The sequence below is a fragment of the Choloepus didactylus genome, chromosome 5 (genome assembly GCF_015220235.1).
Source record: "Choloepus didactylus isolate mChoDid1 chromosome 5, mChoDid1.pri, whole genome shotgun sequence".
In the NCBI taxonomy this organism is placed as follows: Eukaryota; Metazoa; Chordata; class Mammalia; order Pilosa; family Megalonychidae; genus Choloepus; species Choloepus didactylus.
In genome coordinates this window covers 148023022-148043734 of record NC_051311.1, presented here as the reverse complement: position 1 = coordinate 148043734, position 20713 = coordinate 148023022, and the positions used below count along the sequence as shown (strand labels likewise).

The 20713-nt window shown below is 36.8% G+C and overlaps 1 pseudogene; it reads left to right on the top strand.

Moving 5' to 3' along the window:
- Positions 1 to 9594: 9594 nt before the first annotated feature.
- The window catches only part of LOC119535468, a 31992-nt pseudogene continuing 20873 nt past the window's right edge, over positions 9595 to 20713 (top strand).

Sequence of the window (20713 nt, the reverse complement as noted above, 5' to 3'; positions counted from 1 at the left end):
AATTTATCTTTTAATTAAAATTAAAATATGCATTCAACTCACCCTCTTGTCAGTAACTTCTCCCCTTGGAGTATGTATTTAAATAGTTTCCAAGCCATTTCTATAAAAGAAGGTATATTTCAAAGAGGCCTAGTTTCTATCACTATTCCTTCACCCTACTTAACTCTGTGCCTTTAGAAGGAGACATCAACTTTAGGACTGGTACATATAGCTATTACATACTAAACTTTTTCCCTCATTACCATCATTTAATCATAGTGCTACAATTAACTATATGCTAATGCTCACTACCAGTCCTTAAACTGCTGTATCTCTAGTCATTGTAGTTGCATGAAGCTTATTTTCTAGTAGAGTACTTAGGAAGAACTCATGGGATATTGATAAGGGTTTGAATTTATACCTGAAAATCAGTTTACCTGGATATAAAATATGTGACTAAGATTATATTTCTGGCATAAAATGTGGCTATTGAATATTCTGTAGACAATCTTATTTTCTTTCAGTTATGAGTGACGTAGTCTTTTTGTCCAGATGTTAAAGCATCCATTCTTTAAAGACCAATAATTTCATTTAACTTTTCTCAGTGTTCTTGCTCTATATTCCCAGGTATTTAGTGTGCCTTTTCAAGATGTAATTTCATATCTTTTTATTACAGGAAAGTTTTTTTAATTATAGATTTTTTTGTCTCTCTGTTTTTATTGCTTTGGTTTGCTTCTTTGTGAACTCTTATTATACATATGTTGTGTCTTCTTTTCCTATTTTCCTAAAGGATGGATGTATTATTGATTCCCAGAAGACTGGTATCTGAACTGTACCTACCAAAAGCCCAATTTTAGGTGAGCAGTAAAATTTTAGGGAACATACTCCAAGGAGAGAAGTTATGGACAAGAGGGTAAGTTGAATGCATATCCTATATGACTCAACCAATGGGCTGGTCAAAGCATCAAAGAAGAAGCCGCATGAAATTTTACTATAGCACTTGAGATTATGCAGAGTTTCAAGTAAAGTTTACTAAACAGGCCCAAGGGAAATTATTTATAATTTATTGCTAGGCAAAGCTTTGTTTTCAGTAAGTGCTATGTTTCTTTCTCTTGATAAGAGTCACCAAATAGGCTTTTCCTTTTCCCCCTGGCTGCTAGGAGTATGAGTCAAATTGTGGCTCAGTCTTATAATAATAAACATTATGCAGAGATCTCTATTGCTGGCATGCATGCATTCCTTAACTTGGTTCCAACTTCTACTTCAAAGATTTTAAACTTTGGAGTCAAAAGACAAGTATGCATACAACTTGTGTACAAAATTTAGTTTTAATATGCATTTTTCCTGGAAAAAAAGGGGTCCATGATGTAAAAAGAATGTTATAACCACTGTTATTTTATTATTTCATTGTAGTTATAAAACAGAAGCTTCTCTCCCAGTTTAATTTTAAACTTCCAATGGTTTATATTAAAATAAATGGTTTCTTTTACATAATACACAGTCTTTTTTATATTGAAAAATATAATTGATTATAAAATAATGAATTTAGAGTGCAGACCCCAATCACTGAAAAGCAAGTCATGCTCTTTATAAGTCTAAAGCATGGGGAAAAAAGTTAAGCTTTCATACTACAATTATTATGAAAAGCCTGATGAAAATTCATCAACTGGCTTTGCTAACTGTGGAAAGAATGCTAGCATCATATGTGATTATTTTAATAGTGCCCTTCCAATAGTTTGAGGTACAATCCACTTCAATAAGTTCACTGATTATTTCTAGATAAGCTAGTTTCATTTTCCTTTTTTTCTTAAGTTTTTCTTCCTCTCATCATTGCATTGTGTTTTCTTGGGCATGGGTAACTGTCTTGTGGTATTTTGCTGAATATTTAATAAATTGGTCATAGGCTTACCATAAATCAGGCACCTCTGGAGAAATGATTCCATCCACTTAAGCAAGAAGTCAGGTCCTCGAATAGTCAGGATAAACAGTGTTTTATAGGTGAGCTTTAAATCAAACATACCTCTGACTCTTATGATAAATAGATCTAAATTTTTATTAATTTTATCACCAGATAAATTTTAATATGGTTGTTTATTTAGAGAGTGTGATTTTCTTAAGGCAAACTTGATACAGTAATGAAACATTATCTGGAAGGTGGGTTGATAGTGTACAGTGCTTCAACCTCACCAAATAAAATATTAGAAGTTGGCAACCTGAAAACCAACTAATCAAACACTGATTTACAGATAGTGATTGCAATGACCAAGCAATAATCTCAAATACTCATTGATGAAGTATAACAAATACTAAGATTATATTGATTTCTCTCTTTCTCTGTTTCTCTATTTATCAATGGTTTCTTCATCATCAGAGATATAGAGAGAAAGACACAGAGAAAGAGAGAGACACAGAGATAAAGAGACCAAAGTATCTCAAGTAATTGTGCAATTAAATGGAACCACTTATCTAGAATGCGTTCATTTTGTATTTCACCGGTGATTGCATTTAACTATTTGTGGGAATCCTTTAAATCTTTTCTAGCATATTGTCAGTTCATAAGTCTGTGATCTAGAATAATGGATTGGCTTTTTTAAAAAAATAATTTTGTTCCCTTGAAATACAAAATTAACTTCTGATTTTGAACCTATTGAAAACATGGTTGCAATTTACATTTTCCTTGCAATAGTCAAAAAAGTTACCTCTGAATAATATCTTTCTGTGTTGCTATTCTTGGTACAACTAGATTAAACTCTTTAAAATTTAAAGAATTTATAGTTGACTTGATATTTCAAAGTATTTTGAAAGTGACAGATTATTAAATGTTCAATAGTGTTAATATACATATTTTTCATGACACAAATAAAAACATTTCAGTGAAATTACCCAAACATAATTGCATGTTAAGCAAATAATTACAAATTTTTGGTCTGTTGTTTTATTCAATCAACTAAAATTAGTATTTAACTTGTAATTTGATGGACCTGAGGTAGAAAGTAAAATATTTAAAGGTTGGAATTTATATGAATATTTTTATTAAATTTTGGAGTCAGCTTAAATGCCTAAGGTGGATTCTGACATTTACACTTTTCTTTTTCCGTACTGATTGAATTCACAGAGCGAGTGGCATTTACGGGGCTAAGTAGTTAGGTTACAGGCTGCACTCAACATAAGCAAAGCCTCACCATAACTTGTGGTCAGACATCTGAAGTTAGTTATGGGAAAGGTAGATAAATAGTGATGCCATGATGAGACAGAAATTGGTATGTCTCTTCTAAGTTCATTAGAACTTACAGCTTGCAAGTTTTGCCAGTTTACACACACACACACACACACACACACACACACCTAAAAGTCTGAAATAAAGACTAGTTTTTGTATTTTACTGATAATCTTCTAGAGGGATAAATATAGCTTCAAATGCAACCTTAGGTTAAAAAAGCAAAATTACCAAAACCAAAACAAAAATAGACTAGCTTTTAATTCATTTTCCTTCACACCCATCATTTAAACCCCACCTGTACGTCTCACTGGGGCCATATTGTTCAGTTATTAATCCCTAAATCACACAATCCCATTTCTCTACCACTTCATATTTTCCCTAACTGCACTAAAACCTTAGCCCAAAACAAAAGAACCAAAAACAACAGCAAAGAAAATCCCATACAGGTTTTATTTCATTTCCTTTACACCCCACCTCCCATCAAATGAATTCCTTAGAAGTCACATCATGATTTATAGTGCCAGTTTTCAGTAGAAAGATTCTGCTAATTCAACAAGAATTATAAAAACAAAGATAGAGGATTGGAATATCATTCATACTTTCTTATTTCATCTGAATTTTATACTATAAAAAGCAAAAATGATTTTACTAATGTGTCATTACTTCCTACAAAACATACCAGAGAAAATTTTACAGAAGCCTCACCCTGCTTACTGTTAATGTTATTTTTCTTGATTACCTCCTCAGATAGTTCAGTACTAGTGTATAGAAACACCACTGATTTTTGCATGTTGATCTTGTATCCTCTACTTTGCTGAACTCACTTATTAGCTCACGTAGCTTTGTTGTTGCTTTTGCTGGATTTTTAAATATAGGATCATGTCATCTGTAAGTAGTGACAGTTTTACTTCTTCCTTTCAAATCTGGATGCCTTTCATTTTTTTCTTGCCTAACTGCTCTAGATAGCACTTCCAGCACAATGTCAAAAAGCAGTGGTGACAGTGGGTATCCTTGTCTTCTTCCTGATCTTAGAGGGAAAGCTTTCAGTCTCTCACCATTGAGGATGATGTTAGATGTGGGTTTTTCATATATGCCCTTTATCATGTTGAGGAAGTTTCCGTCAATTCCTACCTTTTGAAATTTTTTTTTTTTTTAATCATGAAAGGATGCTGTATTTTGTCAAATGCCATTTCTGTTTCAATTGAGATAATCATGTGGTTTTGCAAAAAAAAAAATTTTTTTGCAAGTATTTTGTTGAGGATTTTTGCATCTATATTCATTAGAAAGACTGGTCTGAAGTTTTCTTTCCTTGTAGTTTCTTTATACGGCTTTGGTTTTGGGTTAATGTTGGCTTCATAGGATGAGGTGGGCAGTGTTCCCAACTCTTCAATTTTTGGAAGTGTGTGAGCAGGAATGGTATTAATTCTTACTGAAATGCTTGGTAAAACTTGCCTTCAGAGCTGACTGGTCCTGGGCTTTTGTTGGTAGGATTTTCATGACTGATTTGATCTCTTTACTTGTGATTGGTTTGTTGAGGTCTTCTATTTCTCCTCAAGTCAGTGTAGGTTATTTATGTTTTGTAAGAAGTTGTCCATTTCATCTAAGTTGTCTAGCTTTTTGGCATACAGTTGTTCATAGCAACCACTGAAGACCATTTTTATGTGGTAATGCCCCCCCCCATTTCTGATTTTATTTATATGCAGCTTTTCTCTTTTTGTCTTTGTCAGTCTAGCTAAGGGTTTGTCAATTTTATTGATCTTCTCAAAGAACCAACTTTTGGTTTCATTGATCCTATTGTTTTTTTTTGTTTGTTTGTTTTTTTTATTCTCCATTTCGTTAATTTCTGCTCTATCTTTTGTCATTTTTTTCCTTCTTCTAGCTTTGGGATTAGTTTGCTGTTCTTTCTCCAGTTTCTCCAGTTGCTCAGTTAGATCGTCACCATCTATTTTAGCTCTTTTGTCCTTTAGAGCTATAAATGGCTATAAATTTCCCTTTCAGCACTGCCCTCTCTGTATGCCATAAGGTTTGATATGTTGCGTACTCATTTTCATTCTTCTTGAGATATTGACTGATTTCTCCTACAATTTCTTCTTTGACCCACTGATCGTTTAAAAGTGTGTTGTTTAAGCTCCATATTTTTTTTATATCCTCCAGTTCTCTGTTTGTTATTGATTTCCAGCTTCATTCCATTATAATCAGGAAAGTACTTTGTATAATTTCAATCTTTTAAAATTTATTAAGACTATTTTGTGCCTCAGCATATGGTCTATCCTTGAGAATGTTCCATGAGCACTTGAGAAGAATGTGTATCCTGCTGTTTTGGAATGCAGTGTTCTATATATATATATCTGTTAGGTCTAGTTCATTTATCATATTATTTAGGCTCTTTTTTTCTTTATTGATTCTTTGTTTAGTTGTTCTATCTATTGGAGGGGTGGTGTGTTGAAGTCTCCCACTATTATGGTATAGTCATCTATTACTCCCTTCACTTTTGCCAGTGTCTGCCTCATGTACTTTGGGGCAATTTGATTAGAAGCATAGATATTTATGATTGTTATTTCTTCTTGTTTAATTGCTCCTTTTATTACTGTATAGTGTCTTTCTTTATTTCTTATAACATTTTTGCATTTAAAGTCTATTTTATCTGATATTAGTATAGCTACCTCAGCTTTCTTTTGGTTACAACTTGCATGGAATATCTTTTCCACCCTTACATTTTCAACCTATTTGCATCTTTGGGTCTAAGATGAGTCTCTTGTAAACAGCATATAGAGGGATCGTATTTTTTAATCCATTCTGCCAATCTGTGTCATTTAATTAGGGAGTTTAATCTATTAACATTCAAAGTTATTACTGTAAAAGCAGTTCTTGATTCACCTATTTTCTCCTTTGGTTTTTATTTGTTAGATCTATTTTCTCTGTCTCTCTCTCTTTTTATCCTTTAAGTTACCCTTACTACTATTCTTCAGTTCTGTACCCTCCTCCAGGCCTCTTGTCCTGTCTTTTCATCCGGCAGGACTCCTTGTAGTAATTCTTGCAGGGCTGGTCTCTTATTAATGAACTCTCAGCTTCATTAATATTAATGAATATTAATTCATTAATATTAATCTGTGAATATTTTACACTCTCCCTCATTTTCAAAGGACCGCTTTGCTGGATAGAGAATTCTTGGCTGAAAATTTTTCTCTTTCAGTATCTTAAGTATATTGTTCCACTGCCTTCTCACCTCCATGGTGTGTGATGAGAAACAGCACTTAGTCTTATTTGGCTTCACTTGTCTGTGGTGAATTGCTTTTCTCTGGCTGCTTTCACAATTTTCTCCTTCTCTTCAGTATTTGACAGTCTGATTACTATGTGTCTTGGAGTAGGTCTATTTGGATTTATTCTGTTTGGAGTACATTGGGCTTCTTGGATTTATACATTTATGTCTCTCATAAGGGTTGAGAAATTTTCAATCATTATTCCTTCAAATACTCTACCTGTCCCTTTTCCCTTCTCTTCTCCTCCTGGGACACCAAGGATGCTTACATTTGTGTGCTTTGTGTTATCAATTATTTATCGGAGACTCTGCTCAATTTCTCCACTTTTTCTCCATTTGTTCTTTTGTTAAAATTTAGTTGATCTGTCTTCTAGCTCACTGATTCTGCTTTTTCATATCTGCTGCTGTGTGTCTCCAGTATATTTTTAATTTCATCTACAGTGTCTTTCATTTCCCTAGTATGTTATTTTTCTATGTGTTCTTTCAAATTCTTCTTTATGCTCTTCTAGTGTCTTAATATCCTTTATCTCTTTATACACATTTTCCTTCATTTCTTTGAATTGATTCAGGAGATTTGTTTACTCATCTTTGATTAGTTGTTCCAGATTCTCTATCTCCTCTGACTTTTTGATTTGTTACTTCAACTGGCCCATTTCTTCTTGAGTTTTAGTATGTCTTATAATTTTTTGCTGGTATCTGGTCACCTGATTATCTTTACGGGTCTGTTCTGAAGGTTGATTTCTCTCTCTTGTTTAGGGTTTAGTTGCAGCCTGGGTTTGTATTAGGGCACTGCTTTGACAGTTGGGTCGTCCGTAATTCTCAACTCAAACAGGGCCAGGCACCCATGTAGGGGGTGTAGACCAGCTCCGATGGGCCTGAGATAAAGTCTGGAGAGAATCTGAAGAGCCCTGCAGTTACCCTGCACCTTCCAGCCTGTCCAGAAGATGGCACTATTCAGTGACTTAATCACCCTCAGAAACTGTATCCCTCCTGGAATCCCAGCAGCAACCAACTGCATGGGGCTGAAATTGCAGGGTCCCTGTGCTCTCACTTTGCCAACAAAAATCTGGCTCAGTGTGGGGCTGTGTCCCCACTTTACGTGTGGTGGAGGATTCCCCCAGCTGCCCCAATCTGTAGCCAGCCCCCAGGCAAGGACTGGGCCTCCTGCTGCTGTTTTCCTCAAGGGTAGGGGATGGACACCAGGACCCAGGGCTGGAAACACAGTCTCTGTCCACATTTTCTCAGTCTCTTTGTCCCTTACTGACCTGGACCTTGAAGTGTCCTTCCCTGTCCCCCGGGCTCCCCAACAGTTGATTTGTGTATTTTCTGCCTGACTACTTGCCGCTTTTAGGGAAGCTTTTGCAGTTCCCTCCATGATCCTCCATTTTGGGAGCTCTTCCTTGCTGCCTTTTTGTACTCTGCCTTCCCCTGAAGCTAAGTCCTGTTGTGGATCCCTGTGGGCTTGGGTCTGTGTCTGGATATAAGTGGGGACTGTCTCACTGCTGTGAGGAATTTTAGAGTCTGTCCCCAGTGGGAGGTGGGAGGGTCTCAGATGCTGCCTCTGGGAACTTCCCAAGCTGCGTGGGAAGTTTTGTTTCGTTTTGTTTTTTTCTTGGACCAGCTGCTCTGAGACAGAAGTTTCCTACCTGATATTTTTCTCTTTCTTTGATTCAGTGTTTGTGGGTCCTTCTCCAGTCTATACCTTCCTCCAGAGTTCTGAACAAGTGAGAACTGTCCTTTCTTGTACTGAATCTCTGGGGAGAGTTTTTCAGTAGCTGTTAATGTTACCATGTTGATAATGTCGTTCCCATCATTGTTTAATTTTTAAAATGGAATATTAAACTCTCTTACCTAGATGCCATTTTTCTCACTCAACACATTTCAGAATTCCCTTAACTCAGTAACCTTTCTTAATTATTCTTTAATAATAGTTACAAATATTGTATAATAGTCCATGCATAATTTAAACCATTTTCCATTTGGCAGCCACTCATCTTACACATAATTTTTGGCACATCAAACAATGCTGCAATAAAAATTTTTGTTACCTATATCCTTTTACATATTCTCATGCTCTTACATCCATAGGATAGGTTCCTAAAGTGGGATTGTTGGGTTGAAGTATATGAAAATTTAGGGTTTTAATAGACATTGTCAGTTGTTTTTTAAAAACAGGCTGTATTTTCATTTCCACTTTTCTCCCCACAGCCATGCTATCAATAGATGTTTGTGCTCATTTAAATTTTTCTGGTCAAACAGATGTTGCCAAGAACTGTTCTAAGCCAATTTCTGGTTCTTTTGATATATATCAGTAGCCTTCAACAGCTAGTGGTGGGAGGGATCTCTGACTCTTCTCCCCAAACCTCACAATGACATTATACTGAAATAAGTCTCAAACTGAACTTTTCACATGTGCATTTATTAGTATGCAGGCACAAAAACAGTCTAATCTGTTCCTCAAAGCTCCCAGAAGTTCCTACTCTGAAATCACCTTGCTTTAAAGGTTTATCCCAAGGGAAATGAAACAAATATTTTGGCTGCAGGATCACTTGTTTTTCAGTCAGATAAACTGGCACAGTCCTCTACTGAAAGATGGCAGTGGACAGTGGAGAGGAGGCGTTGTGGTGGGATATGGAATTCCAGTCCAAGGCTTTATTTACTCCAAAAGTATTAGGCTATTGAGCTCATGGATTCTTACACCCCATTTATGACAGGGTCAAGGTGCCCACACTAATCTTCCTAGCTAAGCACATATCTTGATCACCGCTCATTTCACCAAGGAAAACTTATTTCCAACAGCTAATCAGAGAGTGCAATGGGAGAGATTTTAAGTACTTTTGTGTTTGCCTCTGGATATTGAATACCTGCTAGAGTCTCTCAAGGAGTAACTAACCCACTCATGAATGTGAATTGAGGGTTGGAAGACCTCAACTGTTACTAATTACTCTAGCTTGAAGATGGAAGATTGGTTACACACATACACATCATACTGTCTATATTGAAATATTTTGAAGTAAATACAGACAGTGTGGCAAGTATAAAGTTTAGCTTTGCTACCTTTCCAATAGCAAGTGGCGAAGAGAAGACACTTAGCAGAGATGATTCAGAGACATCAGTAGAGGTATGTCCATTAGGCATGGCTACGGGAGGAGAAGAGAAAGAAAGCGACAGTAGGCAGGCCTGGAAGCTGAAAGGACACCTTCATGAGCTCGTGGGTATGACCTGAAATACTTAGGGAAAGGGGCTTTATGGAGCTATATTTGCAGGTGGTGAATAAATAGTCAAACTATACCTATATTGTAATCTTCAATGCACTTGTCTTCACAATTCTTCCTAAGGTTGAGGTCGTTCATTTAGGATTCAAAGTACCCAAAGCCACATTGTAAGTATTATGTATCAATTGAAACATTCTTTTTGCACAGCTCCAGATTTTTTTTCTTCAAGGTAGTTTGCAAAGGTAAAAAAGTTCCACCATTTTCCAAGTTATAGAAAAATGTTCAAAAGACAATTCATATAATTATTAAATTTAAAATGTAGGGTCTCATATGATAAGTATTTATTGGTATGCAGAGAAGAAATGCTTTCCCAATGCTAATTGGATCCCTTTGAGTAAGAGCCGTTTGGTTGCATTTGTTTTTGATAGAGCAATGGGAGCATATTACGGTCACTGCAGTTTGATAAATGACCTTCCCATCATGCTCATTTGTGGGTTTAGGCCAGACACGCATATTGTGACTTGGTTCATGTGGAGGCTGGTGTTTTACTATATTTTTAGAATATTTAGTCTATTTAGAAAGTTTACATAATTTTGGTTATAGTGACTAAAGTGAGTAGGACTAAAAATAAGATTGGCTTTTATAAAAACAAACTCTTCTAGCATTAGAAGATGGCAGGGTGTGCCAGTGGGCCATCCAGTACTTCCGGTTCTGGGGTTTGGTGCTCAAGAATGCAAGCAGGGGTACCCATGGAGGGGAAGAAACACTTTGCCTTATTTGTAGAGGAGGGAAAGGAAAAATGAAAAATGTCTATTTATCATGGTCCTTGGTCTAGTATAGAAATGCCAAATAAGTTTCATCTATTTTGCCTACTTTAATGAATTGGGAGTAGCTTCCTGAAACACGCTGTGGGAAGGGATTCTGATAAAGTTGGTACCCTATTTAAAAAGATGCTAAATCAGTTAGTGATACCTGCCAAGGACTGAGTGTGAGAGAAGAGGCAGCACATTTGATATTTGATATTACTGGATCATGAGAGTGAGAACTTACCTTGAGAAACAGGCCAAATAATCCATTTCTAGTTGATATTCCCTAGGGAGTTTATACCATGCTTCAAATCTTCTGGATCAGAAATTCCTTCAGGGCTGATTTTAAAAATAAATACTACATATTTATAACAAGCAAACATATAAAATGCACACTCACACATATATGCATACATGTATATTTCTCACTTGCTTCTTATGCTTGGTGGAAGAATTTTAACTTAGTGTTTAAGAATTGAAAATAAAGTTGAGTGACTGAAACAAAGCCAATTTTTCTTAATACTTAAATAACACATAAAGAATTTTTTAAAGCTGAGCTTTTAATGAGCATTGACATCACTGGAAAAGTAAAAAGAAGTGGATATAGCTTAGCAAAATGTAAGTGGTAGTCCATATTCAGAATCTGAAACCCAGTACGCACCTTCCCTGGATAAACTCATGTATGTCTAGCTGGGTGGTATACATTTTCAAACACTTCCCATTTTGTTACAAATTATTTGAGGGAGATTATTATTCAAGTCACAAGATGCCTTTTCTAATCTTGTTTCTGAAAAATGGAATTTTTCATTTCTTATTCATCTGTAGCATTTCTTCATATATTCTGAATGCTAATCCTTTTTAGTTGTATGAATTTCAAATATCTTTTTTAATTTTTGGATTACTTGTTCTTTCTGTTTATGGTTACTTTTGATGATCAGAAATTCTTAGTTTTAATATAGTGAAATATATCAATCTTTTTCTTTATGGCCTATCCTTTTCTGTGTCTTGTTTAGGAAATCCTTCCCTACCCTGATATAAAGATATTTTCCTTTATTATCATCTCAATGTTTTTCAGTTTTGTCTTCTTCATTTAAGTCATTAATCCACTTGCAATAATTTGTTTCAGATGTGAGACAGAGAATTCTCCCAACCCAATTTATTAAACAGACCATCCTTCCTCCAGTGATCTCTGACACTCGCTCTCTCTTGAATCAAATTTCCATGTATGTTTGGATCTATGTCCAATCCTCTATTCTTCTCAATCAGCTTATTTATTTATTTCTGTGGTGAAATTATACTCTATTATTCCCTACGGCTTTATAATAAGTCTTGATATCCCCCCGACACCACCATTCATTTCCCATCTTTGTTCTTCTTTAGGAGTTTCTTGACTATTCCTGACTGTTGCTCTTTCACACAAATTTTGAGATCAGCTTTCCAAGTTCCATAGTAAACACTTTTCTTAGCTTGGGTTCCTGGGGAAATGGACTATAGAAGGGGGATTTGTGTAGAGGAGGTTTATTGGGGAGTGCATTTGTGATCAACACCTGAGACCGAGTGAAGGAACAGGACTGAACAGAGGAAGAAGTTGAGTTGTAATGCAGTCACAGCAAAGGCCTCCGAGTATCCCAGACGGAGCTCTGGAGCTGGGAAGGCTCTTCAGAGATGTATCAAATTGAGTGAAAGAGGCCAAGTCTTTCAACCTCCGCAGTCAGCAATCATTGAGTGTGGGTTGCTCCTGCAAGTGGGATATAACCTTGAACAAGTCTTCAGCTGAAGGCAATTCTCACAGAGTGCAACTGAGCTATAAATTGTCTCTGTCAACATACCAGGAAGCTCAGGGAATGAGTGCTTTGCTCCTTAAGAAGGGGTCTGGATCATGCCCACAGCATGCACTACACTGAGATTCTTCAGGATTCTGGTTGGTCTCTTTTCCGTGGGAAATCTACAAGAAGACTAGTAGAATTAACTACAGGCCCCACCATTGCAGCTGGTTGCAAGAACATAACTGATTTCATCATTCTTCTTCACCACTCTTTCTAGATTCACCTCACTCATGGCTAGCACCTCTGCTGGTCTAGGTGGCTTTTACATGGCATGACCTAAACCATCACTCCTATTGGTCTGACACTCTAGTCATCATGACCTTCTCAGGACGTGACACCTGCATGTGTCCATTTACTCTCCATATTGGGCAAGGGAGAGACAAGAGATGCTCCAGTGTATCGTCTAGGCACCTAACTTATTTTTCCTTTCCCACATTATATAACAGCACCTGTGTAGTTTCCTAGGGCTGCTGTAACAAAGTACCACAAACCAGGTGGCTTAAAACAAAATAAATTTATTGTCTCACCCTTATGAAAGCCAGATGTACAAAATCACAGCATCAGCAGGGCCATGCTTTCTCTAAATTCTGTAGGGAAAAATCTGTCCTATGCCTCTCTCTTGGTATCTGGGTTGGCAGCAATCCATGGCATTCTCTGGCTCAGTCATCACATAGCGCTTTCCCCTCTTCTGTCTTTCTAATTCTCCCCTTCTTATAAGGACACCAGTCATGTTGCAATAGGGCTCACCCTAATCCAGTTTGGCCTCATCTTAACTAGTAACATTTTCAGAGACCTGATTTCCAAATAAGGTGACAAGAGCAGGTATGAGGCCTTGAACATGTCTTTTGGGGGGTACAATTTAACCCAAAATAGCACCCCTACCTCCTCTTGATGATGATCAGAGTCAATTACCCACCTTCCTTGTCTGCTGTTCTTTCCACAAAAGGAGCCCACAGGGACTGGGCAGTACCCCTAGCTCAAAGTTTGATGAGACTCTTCTGGTTTCCCTGGTGGAAGAATCCCCACTTTGAGAACTGGGAACTCTATACCTACAGAGCCTAAGGTTGCAGAGAAGGAACCACAACCTACCCAAGTGAGTCACTAAGAGTGATGGATGGCAGGGCCACTCCTACTTGCACCACTTGGTTCCTAAACCCTTGTATTTTACCTACTGGGGACACAGCACCAATAAGTGGTTGTTGATTTAGGATGATGGCATCCCATCTTTTTAGGTATCTTCACCTAATTAATGCCTAAGATGTACCTTCAAAAGGCCATTCAATTGCTCTATGAGGCCAGTATATTCTGGGTAGAGCATTTTGTGATAAGATGTATGGATCCCATGGACATGTGTCCAAGCTGTACCTCCTTTCCTGTAAAGTGGGTCCCTTGGTCAAAGACAGTCTTAAGTAGTAGTCACTGTTCTGAGTTGGTAAATCACTCTGCAAGTCTTCTGTTTGTGCTGGTTGAGCTCTGGTGAACAGGAAAGGCAAACCAAACACACAGTCTGTGTCAACTGCAGATGAGTTAAATTGCTGGTCCCTACCAGAGTGAAAGGGGTCCCATGTAATCAACTTGCCACCAAGTGGCTGACTATTACCCTTGAGGAATATGCTGAATTGAGGGTTCAGCATTGGTTTTTGTTGCTGGAAGTCTGGAAATTTCTCAACAGTAGTAGCTAAGTCAGCATTGCCGCACAGGACCCTGCATTGCCTCCATTGCTGCCACCACGACTATTCATTCTTGAGTCCATTGTGCTATCACTGAGGCAGCCAATGACAGAGGATGGCTGAGATCAACTGGCTACATCTTTCTGTATATGTGGTGGTTTAATGCACTTGCAGAATGAATGCTCTCTGGTAGGTGTTTACACGTTAATCAGAGATATCATGTACCTAAAGCTGTGTTAATCTGTTCTAGCAAAACATACCTCATCCAGCACAGAAATTACAATTGGGAATAAACCTTGGTTGAGTCTGAAGTAGATTTCTATCATCCATTAGGATCCATCTAGTTTTGTAGAGGGAACATGGGTGAATTAAGTGGTTATATGGTGGAGAGCACCACCTCTGCACACTTTAGGAGGGTAGCATACATCTCTGACCACTCTAGGATACAATATATTTCTGTGATTTACTATTTTGGCCAGGAAAGGAGAGAAGTTTCAGCAGCTTCAACTTGGACTTTCTCATTGAGATAGGTGTTAACCTACAGATCAAAGAATAAATGTGACTATTATGCCAATTACTAAGTATATCTATTCCAATCTTAAAATCAGGGTTGAGGGAAATGACCACCAGCTAGGTCCATGGACTCAGGAGACCCTCTGGGTCAAGACTGCTTTTATTACTTGACTCCTACATGCCTTCATCCTAAAAAGGGGACCACTGGCCATTTGGGGACTCTTACTATCAATGTCAACTCTGTTGCTATAGCCAACACTCCTCAAAATGCTTGGATTTTCGTCTTTTCCCAGTGATAAATGACTACATGTTCTTTTAAGAAAGACCTGGAGAAATGACTACTGGGTAAATGTGCTGTGATGTTGCAGGATCCTCTCTCCTAGTGACCCAGTCTCTGCTTAAGACAATGGATTTGGGTCATAAAATTGTCCATCTCCCAGGCTTCTCGGGACACTGTTTTCTATTAACCATATCCATACCTGTTCTTGACTGCCACTCTACCCTGCCATTTATTGTGAGAACTGCGCCCACTTTAATTCAGATGGTAAAGCCATGCCTCCTGGCCTCTATTACTTTTGGATCATCCCCATTGCAATCAGTGAGCTTTATTCTCTAATGGCAATTCATGAAGAGAGCTTCTCAGTGGTACTGTGTGCCTCTCTCACCAGTACATCTGTTATTATTCTAATAAGTGGAATGTCTTCCAGGTCTTCCTGGAGGATATAGTCAGCTGGCAGGGTTTTTAGCATTAGATTGTATAACCACTTTTGAATACCCACTTCTCTGAAATTTTTGACCCTGTTCTCTACTGCCTGCCATGGTAATTCTAGCATTTCTGGTTCATTGATAAGGATTTGTTTTTTCCAGGCATTCAAGACTCATACTGTTATCATTGTCTCCTGGGGTCCTTTCTAGTGAATTAAATCATTTAATGAAGAAATGTGCTCCCAAGTGAAAACAATCACTGTTATCCAGAATTATGTTCTCACACACTTCAGCCAGCACCCTCAGGATCCAGTTCTATATGAGTTCTCTCACCTTCTGCCGAGACACATTAAACTGGCCCTACAGCTCCACAGCACCCACTACAACCATTTTGGGATTTTTATTGGAATTTCATAGAGTCTGTACTTTAACAGAGTCAAAACTAAGTCTTTTCAGGAGCAGGTTATTTCTATTTTTATTTAAGTCATTCTTCAAGATTTTTAATAAAATTTCACAATTTTCTCTATTATAGATTTGCACACTTTTTGATAGAAATAGTCCTTACATATTCTTATGTTTTAGTTGTGAGTGAAAATGTTTCTTTTTAAACTGATTTACAACTGTTTGCTTCTGACTTTTTAAAATTAATTAAACCGTTACTAGAACCCTTACCAAATTTTCTTATTAAATTTCCTAATTTTTCTGTGGCTTCTTTTGGATTTTTCATATAGCCAATTATATCATCTGCAAAAAATAATGAGATTTTTTGTTTTTTTTTCCCCTTATTTTGCTTTTACTTCTCCTCCCATCCCCACCCCTGTTCTATTAGAACCACCAGTGGATGGTTGAAAAGAAGTGGTGATAACAGACATCCTTATCTGTTTCCTGATCTTAAAGAAAATGCCTTCAACATTACACCTTTAGGTTTCATAAGTTTTCTCTAAATTTTTTGTTTGTTCTTAATTGCATTTTTTCAGGTTAAGGAAGTTCCATGTAATTTATAATTTGCTAAGACATTTTCTAAAAATCATAAATGGATATTGGATTTTTAAATGTGTTTTTCTGTATTTATTAAGACAGTAACCTGCCTTTTCCCTTCTAATTTAACAATGTGGTAAATTATATTAATTGCTTTTCTGTTATTAAATCAACATTGTATTTCTGGGATAAACTCATCTTATTCATGAAGTATTATCTTTCTTATATGTTACTGCATATGGATTGGTGGCATTTTATTTAATTGTTAATATTTAGCATTTTTGTTTGAGTGTGGTTTTTACATAATTTTTTATTTATTGGATTGTTCTGGCCAAGTTTTAGTATAAAATGTTGACCTCATAAAACAAGGTGGGATGTGTTCACTCTTGATTATCTAGAAAAGTTTTGTGAAAACTTAGATTTTTTTTCCCCCTAGATTATGTGGTAGAATTACTCTGTAAAGTTTTCTGGGTCTGATGTTTCCTTTGTAGGAAAACTTTTATTGACTTTGAATCATCTTTATTTGAGGAAAATATGTATTTCTTGGTATTTTCTGAGACAATAAAAGAGCTGGCAGGTGAATCATAGTACCAAATTATACCTGCATTATTATCTATGGAAAAGGAAATATTTACTGAATTTCTACCAGCAATGACTTACAGTAATGAATATTTCCATTTCTATGGGAAAATTCCCGGCATCTCATTAGAAATCACAATGTATATGCAAGTAACAAAAAATACATTGTCATTGTTATCTATATATTTGTAAATATGGATTTGCAAGGTGGTGACATTAAGGCAGAATAAATTTCCTGAATGTTGAAACTTGTGTGGCACTAATGCCAATTCAGAAACCTTTTCATATTTTACAATCATTCGCATTTGTGTGTGGCTTTATTTTCCTTTCTACATTCTCTGTATGTGTTCTCTAAAGGGAAGTAACCACAGTGGAACTCCATTCCCTAGATGTAGTGAGACTATATCAAGTCTACTGTACTTCTCTGGATTCAGGTATAAATATATCATTCTAATATTGCAGTGAATTTGTGTGATCACTCTAACATTGACTCAAAAGAGTGGTTCTTGAAACTGAGTTGTTTTACCATGCGTTACTGTTAAGCCACATGCTACATTTTAAAGAGTTCCTTTTTACTCTGGGTGCAGGATTTTACATTTGGCTCTGCTTAGTGATCAGTCACATTTAAAGGCTTCTCGGTTCCATTTTCACTCTGGCTCTGTCATTGCCACCCCAGTTTCTCGTCATCCAGATTAAATGAGTATATACTTATTAACGTCATCTGGGAATTGAATGATGTCCCCCACAAAAGGCATGTTCAGGTCTTAATCTGTGTTCCTGTGGGTGTAAACCCACCTGAAAATAAGACCTTTGAAGATGTTATTATTCGTTAAGGCGTGGACTCATTTGTGAAGAATATCTTTGACGATCCTATTTAGAGGAGGCCAAATTGCATCAGCGTGGGTCTTTGTCCATATAGATGAAGCCCAATGAGCAAAGGAAATTGGATACAGCAGTGGGTAAAGGCCAGGAGTCAGCAGAAGCCATAAGTCAATGGAAATCGGAGGAGCAGACATAAGGAGAGAGAGATCGCCCTGTGACAGAGGATGGCTGGAACGCCGTAGACTCTGGAGAAAAGCAAGCCCTGCCAATACGTTGATGCTGGGCTTCTAGCCAATACATTCCTGTTCTTTAAGCCAACCCACTATGTGGTATTTGTCATAAGCAGCCCTGGCAAACTAAGACATCTGCTAAGCAGTCCTGGAAACTTCTCCCCAACTTGAATCAAATCCATTAATAGTCCTTTCAGCTATCATCTCTAGTTGTCCACGTTAACCATGATAAGAACTCGTTACAGGAAAAACTTTCCCAAGATTCCTTGTGAAAAGACTTGCTGAAGTTTAGATTCATTGGGACAGAGTCAGGAGAATATACAATCAACAAATCACAATGTGGAAACTGACACAAGTTTAGCATGATGAAGAATGTGCTGATTTCAACATCTGGCAAGTTCAGTTTCTCCCTAATCAGAACACTGTTTTTCATTTTTAATAATGAGTGCAAATAAAATCACACTGGGTACTTGTGATACAGGAGACAATTCTGAAGAATTTTAGAAAGTCAGATTCAGATAACAAATATAAACAGTAATATAGGCCTTGGAGGAGCTATGTCTAGTTTGATACTATTTTAGAAAAAGAGGATAGGGAAGATCTGTGAACAGTATAGGTGCTTAAGAACTTGGGTTCTGGAGAGAGACTATAATGGTTAGGATGCTAACCATTTACTAGAAACCATGGAAAGTTTACTTAGCCCCTCTTGGCTTCTTACTATATTCATTGTTGAGATGATAGCAACAAGAAACATGAGTGCTCAATATATTCATCTCTATCAATTTGAACAGAAGACATGGGACTGTCATAGAATGGATGATATTTATAGAAGGCACAAAATTGGTAGTTATGGCAGGCAAGGAGGATCATTAAGGAGGGATGTTAAGTAGGGAACAGATCATCCTTCTCAACAGGTAGCCAGCATCCAGTTGCAATGGGACAACTGACTTTTTTTTTAATTTTTATTTTGAAATAAATTCAAACTTACAGTAAGTTGCAAAAATAATATAAACCCCATACACAGAACTGCAGCATACCCCAACCCCCCTCCACCAATACTCCGATCTACCAACTTTAATATTTTGTCACTTTACCATTTCTCTCTTTCCTTCCCTCTCTCCCTCTGTCCCTCCCTGTCTATCATCCATCATCTATTGCTCTGTCTTCTGAACATATGAGAGCAAGTTGCATACATCCTTGAACAAATAATATAATTCACATATACATTTCTTATGAACAAGAATATTCATTTGTGTAATCACATTAAGTGTAGCTAAGAAGTTCAAGAAATTTAAGATTGATATAAAGCTTACATTCTATATTTCATTTTTTTCTTATATCCCTATTGTGTCCTTTTGAGCCTTTTCTCCTCAATTCTTAGATCTCATCCAGGATCATCTATGGCATTTAATTGTCATTATCTATTTAGACTGTCTTTTTTTTCAATTGTGGAAACATATATATAGCCTAAATCTTCCCATTCCAACCCCTCCCAAGCATTCCATTTAGTGGGATTAATCACATTCACAATGTTGCAATGCCATCACCCTCCCACCATCCATTATTAGAAATTTCCCTTCACCCCAAACAGAAACCCTGCACTCATTTCTTATTAATTCCCCATTGCCCCTTCCCCCACTTCTCGTAACCCATACTCTACTTTTCATCTCTATGATCACATTCTCTGATACTTTCTTTGTGTTTACCGTGGGGCTTAAATTTAATGTCTTAAGCCTATAACAATCTTCTTTTCTTTGATACCAACTTAACTTCAATAGGACACATAAACTATGTTCCTATACTCCTCCATTCCCCCACCTTTATGTAGTTCTTGTCAAAAATTACATATTTTACTTTGAGTCCAAAACCACTGATTTATCATTACACTTCACGTATTTTAGATCCTGTAGAAGTAAATAGTGGAGTTACAAATCAAAAATACAGTAGTATTGGTATTTATACTTACCATGTGATCTTTACTGGAAATCTTTATTTCTTCATTGGTTTCAGTCAATTGTTTAGTGTCCCTTCCTTTCAGCCTGCACAATTCCCTTTAGCATTTCTTATAGGACTGATCTACTGTTGATGAAGTCTGTCAGCTTTTGATTATCTGGGAATGTTTTCATCTCCCCCTCATTTGTAATCTCCAGGTGTTTGTGAATTTTCTAAGTCTCTGATGGTTATTGACTTCTATTTGTATTCCATTGTGGTCAGGGAATGTGCTTTGAATAATTTCAATTTTATTTAAATTTATTGAGGCTTGTTTTATGTACCAGCCTATGGTCTATTCTGGAGAAAGTTCTGTGATCACTAGAGAAGAATGTGTATCCTGGTGATTTGGGATGTAATGTTCTATATATGTCTGTTAACATTCTCTATATCTCTCTTTCCTTTCTTTGTTTCTCTGTCAGTAGGGCTCCCTTTAGTATCTGAAGTATGGCAGGTCTTTTATTAGCAAAATCTCTCAGCATTTGTCTGTGAAAAATTTAAGCTCTTCCTCAAATTTGAAGGAGAGTTTTGCTGGATAAAGTATTCTTGGTTGGAAATTTTTCTCTCTCAGAATTTTAACTATGTCATGCCACTGCCTTCTTGCCTCCATGGTGGCCACTGAGTAGTCACTACTTAGTCTTATGTTGTTTCCTTTGTATGTGGTGAATTGCTTTTCTCTTGCTGCTTTCAGAACTTGCTCCTTCTCTTCAGTATTTGACAGTCTGATCAGAATATGTCTTGGAGTGGTTTTATTTGGATTTATTCTATTTGGAGTTCGCTGGGCATTTATGCTTTGTGATTTATATTGTGTAGAAGGTTTGGGAAGTTTTCCCCAACAATTTCTTTGAATACTCTTTCTAGACCTTTACCCTTCTCTTTCCCTTCTGGGACACCAATGACACTTATATTTGGACGTTTTATT